Raw genomic sequence first — 10,308 nt, forward strand, 5'->3', positions numbered from 1 at the left:
CCAACCTAATGTTATTCATTTATTAACCCTTTCGTTGCTACAGGTGTGGTCTCTGCATTCCGTGCCGATGCGGCTTTTGTTACGGCTGTACTGCTCACCAAATGCTTGTGTCTGTCTTCACTCGATAAAGAAGTGAATTTCTTTTTGCTATCTATCATACTTAATGCGTTGCATCAAATTAAGTAAATCATTGCATCAATTTTTAAATAATTCGCATAGGTAAAAACGCATTGCACAGTGACGGCTGCAGTATGCCATGCGTGGGCCAAGGGTGAAACTGGAACCAGAGTCTTCGACCACTAGTATCTATGGTCGAAGGCCAGAGTATAAAACAGGTGGAGCAGCCCCAGGGTTGCCACACCTGTCTGAGACCTCGTTTGAATACTCTGAGCTGAGGGTGTAGAAATGAGGTAAAAATTTTATTGAATATAATTACTTTTTATTTAGAACACAGTTACATAGAACTAGTTGTGGCAGAAGCAGTTGGTACATCATATTTTTCGGAGGATTACACGTTTTTCACCAAGTCTTTTCTCCGCTTTTAAGTATTTCTAAAACTCCACGCAAGTCAACTTGTAGTTAAACTGGAACTGTAAGACTGCCACAGTTCCTGGCAGCAGGCGATTTTTTTCATCAGTCCATTTTTTCATCAGTCCAGTGGGCCGTCATTAGTGAAAATACTCTTTCAACAGTGGCACAGTGTGAGAGAATAGAAAACAAATATTCATCTAATTTTAGCAATTGGCATTTGCGTACAGGATTTTCTGTTTCCTGAAGAAAGTAAATCCATGGAGTGTTTAGACTCCCACTCTCCGAGTCACGTTTAGTTTCTAAAAAGCTCTTCTGAAATATATGTTCCTGAAAACAATAAATTGTCCCCTGAAACCCTCACGCCATTTTAGTCATATAATGGTGTTTTCAATCGTCAGATAATATAATCCTATCAAATACGTGGTATCAATTAAAAGAAATAGTCCATTTTTCTAAGCAATCAAATGCTGTGACTCACAAAGCCATTGTCTTCTCCTCAAATTTCGAAATCGAATTAAATATTTCTTGGTTAGTTTAGTTCAAATTCATATTGGTTTGTGTGCCACTAAAATTCGGTCTTTCTTTCATTCAGGCGTTTTTGAGTGTCGATTAATATATTTCTTATTTCAATTATCGAGAGTTTATTTCCTTCACACCGAAAGAACCTGAAATTATTTTAGGTGGTCTGTCTTAGGCGTTAAAAAAACTCTTTTCATGGAACACAAAGCTTAAGAATTCTCTCAACTGCGGACATTAAGGACAGCCATCTTGTTTTTGAATGAGACAGAAGAGCCTGGTGATTGACATCAACATATAAGCAGAACTCTTTCAGCTTTTCTGTCCTTACCGTGTATATTGAAAATAATTAAATATTTTCATGACGATTATTTCAGTGTCGACAGTTAAGACTCCAGCAGCACTTAGTATTGAGGAGAGTTTGGACAGGGCAAGCAATTAATACTACATTTTATCCTAGTTCTTTAATTTGGTGAAACACATTCCGCTGGCCACGTCAATGAAACCCTCCGAAGTTGGTACTGGTACTGCCTCCACAAAAAGCGATTAATTAATCTAATGGAATTTGCAGTTGACTTAAAGTGTCGAGACGAAACCTTCCAATTGTCTCCCATGTTTCCTAACTCAGCAAATCAAACTTTAGTACCTTCTGTTGGATCCCGTAAGTTTTAGCGAAGTATTGAACGGCTAAAGGAAACATCTTTTCAGCCTTGTGGTTCGAAGCATCGGTGCCTAAGCCGGAAAATGTAACTTCTTGCAAATTGTTTTATACATTCGGACATGGAGTATGGCGCGAGAATATTTTTAACAATAGCCCTAGTTTTGGGCCTGGCTGTAGACTGCATCGTGACGACTTTGGAGTCAGAGTACATTGCAGCTTTCAGGTTTGTGATACAGTCAAGAGAACTAAAGCATTGACGCCTGACGCCTGGCCGTTGTAATTTCGACAGCAACAACGAGCGACTCTTCCTTGGTATCTTCTTCAATCATGAATGCAGAAATAAGCTTTGATGCCGATGCCACCGCAAACCTGTTTGTATGATTCTTAGTAGAAGAGCGATGCCTCATATCTGCCTTACCTTCGTGAATTGCTGAGATAAAACAGCTACAAATGTCACACAACGCTTCCTAATCCATACGTCCTTTCTTGACAAAAGACCACTCTTTTGTGTAATCATCCGAAAGGTGACAGTTTCTCTTTCCATTCTTGGTCATTTTCGTGAGCTATGATAAGATGATAAGTTAATTAGACGGTAAACAGTCGACAGTACTACTTTAGTACACTTCACGCCTTTTATATCCACAGGAAACACTTTTAACAGCGTGGCGCTGTTTGAATAGTTCCAGCACCGTACTACTGTAGAAATCTGGTGCTTTCTCGAATGATGGCACTTTCATTGTCGATACAGGATACGTAACATGGAATGCCATCTGTGAAAGGATCCTGTCGGCATAAACTAATTAACATAAATAACTGAGGCTGAATTTACAAGTTGTGCTAACAGATGGCTTTTTTCAGTACTTCAGGCAAGCTCGTAAGAGTATTTTGCAAAATCGGGACAAAATTGGGTCTTATCAGGATTTCAAAGTAGGTCCTTAGTGGTGACAGTTCCGGTATATCAGGACAGATGGCAATCCTAGCCTAGCCTCAAGTTCACACGAATAAATATGGAGGACAAAATATAGTTTAAAACATTAATTTATTGACCATACTTAATTCCTCCAATAAAGTCATTTTGGTCTGCAGTGCAGATCAAAATTAGACCTGAGTATTTTGTATTTATAGTCACTGTATACTTGCAGTTATTTTGTGCATTTATGAATCTGTATGGAACATAAAATTTCATTGAATGGCTCTATGTATTTGCACTCTACTGAACTTCTGTTTGCTATTTTTTTCTCAAGGGTGTCATCTGTTTCGTCACGCCAGATTGAAAATCCTATGTCGTCGCCTTTTACTAAATTGAAATAGCACATGTTAGCATTATTTTTCCTTGAGAAACAGTAAACAATGTCGATTTCTGCGTATAGTGGCTGTAACAAGTATAGTTTTAGTAAAAACCAGTGGAAGAATAAAACTCACATGTATAAAACAGCTTCAAACATCTGATTACTTGACAACTGAGTTAATGCGTTAAATATTTAATTTTAAGTATGTAGAAGAGAAAAAGGTTATGGAAGGTTTGAAATTATGCTTAAAATTTGTTGGGAGTCGTTAAGTGCTCTCATTACCAACTACTGGATTAATGAAATCTGGGTAATTTTCACCTCATTTGAAGCAAAAGCTAGTTTTTCACACATCTCAATGTTTACCATCATATCTCATGAACTGTACATGTTGTTCCATGCAACAATTCTGTAGTTACATTAAGTGCTTTACACTGATACAGTCTGCAACCTATGTTGCGAATAGAATTAGTAGTAAGGAACTAACAAATTAAAACATCACGTCTAACGAAATTTTGCTGAGCGGCGTTTTAAGGAAATGCTAGTTTCTCAGGCAGCTAAATCTACTTGGTATCATGTCTCCTGAACTGTCTCTCGTACAGTCATGTAAGTTTGCAGTTACATCCAGTGATATATGTAGGTACGGCCTGCAAATTGTGCTGCTAATAGAGTTAGCAATAAAGAAGTAATACAGGGTGTCCCAAAAAGAATGACCCGATTTTGACGTGTAATAATATTGAGACAAATGTCACTAGGTAACTGAAACAGCGGTAGATGTAATCGGCATGGTCTAGAGTTTCAGAAAAAATTCGCTAGATGTCGTTACGAGCGCTGACCCACAGCGTGCAGCCAGTCTCGCGCAATATGGTGTCCGCGCAACAGAAGGCGTATTGTGTTATTGAATGTAGTCGTACTCAATCAGTGATCGCAGTTCAGCGGATGTTTCATATCCGATATCGTGCTAAACCACCATCACCAAAGAACATTCAACGGTGGTATAAACAGTTTGAAGAAACAAGGTGCCTCTGTAAAGGCAGAAGTCCTGGCTGGCCACGCGTTCCTCAACGAACAGTGGAAAAAATGCGACGAGCATTTGAGCGGAGCCCCGCTAGTCTACGCGTGGTGCTAGCCGAGAAGTTGCGTTACTGCGCATGACAGTGTGGCGTGTGTTACGGTGGCGTTTACCGCTCAAATCATACCGATTACAACTGGTACCAGCTCTCTGAGATACTGACAAAGTGAAGCTAGTGGACTTTAGCAATGCTATTCTAGAGGACGTGGAAGATGACACTTTTACGTCACAGTTGATATTCAGCGATGAGGCAACTTTCCATATTAGCGGTAAGATTCATCGTCATAATGTGCGTATATGGGGGCTCGCAAATCCTCATGAAACAATTGAACACGAATGAGATTCACCAAAAGTGAATGTTCTTTGTGCTGTTTCGCAAAGCAAGTTTATGGATACTACTTTTTTGAGGAAGAAACCGTGACAGAACAATCATATCTTGCAATGCTACGGAACTGGTTATTCCCACAACTTGACTCTGACAATTTCATCTATCAGCAAGATGGAGCACCACCGCACTGGCACAACAACATGCACAGTTTCCTCAATACCAACATGTCTCAACGTTAGATAGGGCGTACAGGACTGCGAGACCAGGCTCTACACTCTTGGCCTCCTAGGTCCCCTGACTTAACACCATGTGATTTCTTCCTGTGGGGATATGTTAAACAATGTGTTTACATTCCTCCCTTACCTCGTGACATTGATGAACTAAAAACCAGAGTATCAGCTGCTGGAGCTTCAGTGACAGAAGACACATTACGCTCAGTTTCGGATGAATTCGGCTATCAGCTAGATGTCGTCCATGCAGCCAGTTAATGACATATTGAATATTTATGATGGATTTTTGTAAACGTCTGCCTTTTCTGAGTAATTTAGTATGCAATTTGTTTGTTTTAAGCCCTTCTTCCTAATAAATAATTCTGTTTAAAATCGAGTCATTCTTTTTGGGACCCCCTGTATATTAAAACGTCATGCCTGATGATGCCGTTTTAGTGCATGGGCTGTGAAAATGCAGTAAGCGATAAACGTTTTCCTGTCATCATTTTGTGGGGGTTGTCAACAAGGCAAAGTTTTGAAAAGGTTTAAAATTACGTGTGAAGTTTGCCAGAAGTCCCTGCATGCTCTCAACCTCAAATACTGGATGAATGATATCCAGGCATTTGCACGTTGCCTCGAGACAAGTACACAGTTTCTAACTGTAGTAGTTGCTTTATTGTGTTAAACTTTCAACAGAATGTTGTACATCTTAATGAGTCGATCGTGACAGCATTTAAAATTTTTGAAGTTCGTCAATAACTACGCAAAATACAGAAAATCAAATTTTTGTTGCCCCTGGAGGTTCTTTGATAGGCAACCTACAAATGGGTTTGGGGTGTGTGCCCTGGGTTAGTCATTTAGTAATATAAATATGGATAACATTTATGATGTAGAAAATAATTGCAAGAAGATTCAAAACATCATGGTGACTTTACTTGTTGCTGGCAAATGGAATGTAAACCAATAAAATTTGAGCCTGTACCAGCTGAAAATTACAGAGTAACCTTCGAAATGCATTGTAATTATGTAATAAAGCCAGTGACTGGTTCTGACTTTTTGTTGGTATTTTAAGCCTAAAGCAACAGACTCAAAACCATTCCACCTTGGACAAAAATATTTTAAAAAAAATGGCTCTGAGCACTATGGGACTTAACATCTGAGGTCATCAGTCCTCTAGAACTTAGAGCTACTTAAACCTAACTAATCTGAGGACACCACACACATCCATGCCCGAGGCAGGATTCAAACCTGCGACCATAGCAGTTGAGTGGTTCCGGACTGAAGTACCTAGAACTGCTTGGTCACAATGGCTGGCCTTTTAAAAACATTTGTGTGACAGCCAGTTTACATAAGTGACTTAATAGTCTCCATTTCTACAACATTTTCGGTTTCAGTTTATTTCTGTGGCCATAAATACAAGGGTATCTTTTGCTAACTCACTATCATCACTTCCTATGCCAACCTCTTCTAAATCTAGATAGCTTGACATTTTCTTTCTGTTCCAAACTATCAGGAGGGACGCGAAAATATGGGGATTTCGAATGGATACAACATAAACATTGCAAAAAAAAATTGTTTGCTGAGAGTGGCAGTATCGTAACTGTGTAGTCTAGGCCCGACCTATACCATTATCTGTAGGAACCATAGACCAAAACACAAAACATTGTCTGCCTAAAACTGCTACGATATAGTGTCCGCATATCACATACGCCAATACCAATGACACCCATTTCCAGACATGCCACACAACAAAAACAAACTTTGCCTCAAAACAAGCGTTTAGATTGGACATTCATTTTACTTTCGGGTGGAAAACAGAAAAATTGATACCACTGAGAAAAAAACGAAAAACTGTGTAGCACAAAACAACAACAGGTGTTTACTTACTTTTAAGATAAATTAATCCTCCTGTTGTTGTGACTGGTGGCGAAATCATCAACCATTCTTTGCAAGTCAATGATCTTTGTTACTACTGCAAGAATAAACAAATAACATAGGCGTTCATCAGACACTGAATTCCTTGAATAACTTTTTATACGTTGCATACATGAAAGAGTTCTTTCACTTGATGCAGAGGAAGCTGGAATAGTCACTGCTATTTGACTTTGTACTGCTCTGACAACTTAAGCAGTGCAAGTAAAATGATAGTCTTCACTCCAGTTTGCTGTTCATGTCCAATGAGATTTTTTAATGTCTTAATTTCCGCCTCCCACGATTCAGTATTGCATGAATAATTTTGTGCCAACGGCAGTAACATTTGTTTATACATAAAATATTCACTTTTTGGGTTTAGACAAGTGATTCCTTTAATTATTCCAAGAATCTGAAATATTGCGTCTCTCAAGTTCATTGTCTATTATACGTAAAACTTTATCAAATACTGAAGATTTGAAATCAGTTGATTGTACTGTCTTTATTCGGCAAATCACTCAATATTCCCCCCAGATGTTTTCAACTTTCGAATTCTAACAAGAGAAGAGGAATCTGCAGGAATATCAGTACCTATTTTTGTTGCCACATCCACACTTTCTTTCCATACATAAGTGAAACCTTAGTCGATTCACGCATTTGATTGAACTGATCTCTTGTAGCTTCTGCTAACTTGATAGCACCAACAATATCAGTCTTTGCCCTGAAGGAAATCAAATAGTTACTTTCACATTTCTAGCAAGCATGTGAACAGGCGTAAATGAAAAAAAATTAACTTTGCACTAAATCCTGATGCTTCTGAAGGTCGTTCTGAATTTTCTGCCTCAATGTTTAGTAGGGTTACAATAACAGCTTCAACTGTATTCTTCACAGCCAGACATGAAGCACATTGAGAGGCCCATTTAGTGTCACTTAACTCTTTTAAGTCCACTTTTCCAATCTTCATTTTTATTTTTGTGTCAATAAACATTTGATGCTCTGCTGACCCACTCATAAAAACATAAATTCCTTAAGAGATCATAATGTAATCTGTAGGTGACTTGATCCCTCAGTACGTTGCTACTGTGACAAGACTCTACTTATGGTTCATAAGATGTGTCGAACCGGGATCTATGGAGGGAGGAGCAAACCGGGGTATCGGCCCTGGGCAATTTGAGAGGGCGCCAAATTCGCATTCTTGAAGGAAAAAAATTTGTTTCACAAAACGCCTAGCATCCAGCACATATTGGTCTATCAATCATTCACATGACTTTGAAGCGCATCCCTGTTGGTTTTTTGAATGCATTCTAAGTTGATTTCTGAACGAATCATAAGTTGATTTTTGAATGCGTGCATAGTGTATGTGATGTCTCTGCCAATGGAATTCCCGTCGCATCTAGAAATAAAAAAAATTCCCGCAGACAAAAGGAGACGGGGCTATACGAGCCGACCCAAATCAACCTGAATGGCTGAATGCCAATCTGTTTTTGTTTATGCGGTTGATTGTGTGTGCAAATGATCAGTGTTGCTGTAATTATTAGTGAAATCCATAGACTCAGGCTACTAGAGTGGAAGTAAACGACTAGCAGAAATAACAAGAAAGACTGTATAATCTTCTCGGTGTATCCAAGAAAATTTAATTCTGACAGAAAACTTTTGCCAGATCGGTACACTACCAAGGGTCAGTTGTACAGTCCCCGGTTAGCAGCTGCTCAAGGTCTATTCTCGGAATAGCGCGGAAAACGCGTTGTATGAATACGCAATAACGCCTAACTGGAGAATAAACACGGGATAACTAAGCTGATGATTCTGGCAGTGTTAGTGAAGTTAACCAGAGAATAAGTTTTGACAATGACGGGAATAGTTACAGGATTAGTGATGACAAGATGTTTTGTTAGAACAAGGAAAGAAAAGAAACGGGAACATCACACAAATTATATGGAAGAATATGATGATTCCAAATTTATATAAAAATCTCGTACTACTACTTTTCGATCTCATGCTTGAGAAACTGGAGCATATAAATGAAATATGAAACTATTTCCCAACATAAAACGTTTTGCTTGCAGTAGTGTTGTGGATGCAGTCAGAACAACACTTGGTCCAAAGGAAATGGACAAGTTCATAGTAGACAAAAATGGAAAGTCCACCATCTAAAATGACGGTGCTACCATTATGAAATTACTGGATGTTGTTCATCCCAGCGGTTCTAGGCGCTACAGTCTGGAATCGCGCGACCGCTACGGTCGCAGGTTCGAATCCTGCCTCGGGCATGGGTGTGTTTGATGTCCTTAGGTTAGTTAGGTTTAAGTAGTTCTAAGTTCTAGGGGACTGATGACCTCAGAAGTTAAGTCCCATAGTGCTCAGAGCCTTTTGAACCATTTTTTTTAGTTCATCCTGCAGCAAAGACACTTGTTGACATAGCGAAGTCACAGGACGCCGAGGTAGGCGATGGAACAACAAGTGCGGTTTTGCTGGCTGGTGAATTTTTGAAACAGATTAAACCATCCGTAGAAGAAGGTGTACATCCACGAATTATAATAAAAGCTTTTCGTAAAGCTATACAACTGGCAGTTGATAAAATCAATTCCCTAGCTGTAAAGATTGACAAGAAAAATATAGCTGAACATCGTTCATTCCTAGAGACATGTGCAGCGACAACCCTAAGTTCAAAGCTAATAAGCCACCAAAAAGGATTCTTCTCAAAAATGGTCGTTGATGCTGTTTTACTTCTGGATGAGCTTTTACCGCTCAATACGATTGGGATCAAGAAGGTGAAAGGAGGTGCATTGGAAGATTCGCTGTTGGTAGCACGCGATTGCTTTCAAGAAAACATTTTCATACGCTGGTTTTGAAATGTAGCCAAAGAAGTATTCAAACCCCAAAATTGCTCTGCTTAATATTGAACTGGAGCTCAAAGCTGAAAGGGACAATGCTGAAATCAGAGTGGATAATGTACGGGAATATCAGAAGGTGGTGGACGCTGAATGGAATATATTGTATGAAAAGTTGGATTTAATACACAAAAGTGGAGCAAAGGTAAAAAGCTACCCACTCGTGATGTTGCAAAGCAGTACTTTGCTGACAGAGACATGTTTCGTGCTGGACCAGTCTCGGAAGAGGATCTGAAACATACAATGAAGGTTTGTGGAGGTTCCATAATGACAACTGCTCATGACTTGAAAGATTCAGTTCTTGGCAGCTGCGAGTATTTTGAAGAAAGACAAGTAGGTGGTGAAAGATTTAACATTTTTACTGGTTGCCCCAATGCAAAGACTTGTATAATTGTACTGAGGGGTGATGCAGAACAGTTCATGGAAGAGACTGAAAGATCCCTTCATGATGCCATTATGATAGTCCAGCGTACAATATAGAATGATTCTGTAGTTGCAAGTGGTGGTGCAATCGAGATGGAACTGAGTCGACCGTTACGTGACTACTCATGTACTATTTCTGGAAAAGAACAATTGCTGATTGGTGCTATTGCAAAGGCTCCGGAGGTTATACCTAGACAGTTGTGTGATAATGCTGGATTTGATGCAACTAACATTCTCAACAAACTGCGCCAGAAACATGCACAAGGTTATTGCTGGTATGGTGTGGACATCAACAATGAAGACATCAGTGATAACTTTGAAGCATGTGTCTGGGACCCTGCTGTTATCAAGATTAACACATTAACAGCTGCATGTGAAGCAGCTTGCCTTGTCTTATCTGTAGATGAAACCATGAAAAAAATCCTAAATCAGGTGGTGGCGATGCTCCTGCAGGCCGCGGCATGGGTTGGCCGATGTAAT

General features: G+C 39.4%; 1 pseudogene; it reads left to right on the forward strand.

The window, feature by feature from the left end:
- The first annotated feature begins 256 nt into the window (after positions 1-256).
- Positions 257-10,307, forward strand: LOC126471236 (T-complex protein 1 subunit eta-like; annotated as a pseudogene).
- Position 10,308: the final 1 nt, after the last annotated feature.

This window comes from Schistocerca serialis, chromosome 3, assembly GCF_023864345.2.
Source record: "Schistocerca serialis cubense isolate TAMUIC-IGC-003099 chromosome 3, iqSchSeri2.2, whole genome shotgun sequence".
NCBI lineage: Eukaryota > Metazoa > Arthropoda > Insecta > Orthoptera > Acrididae > Schistocerca > Schistocerca serialis.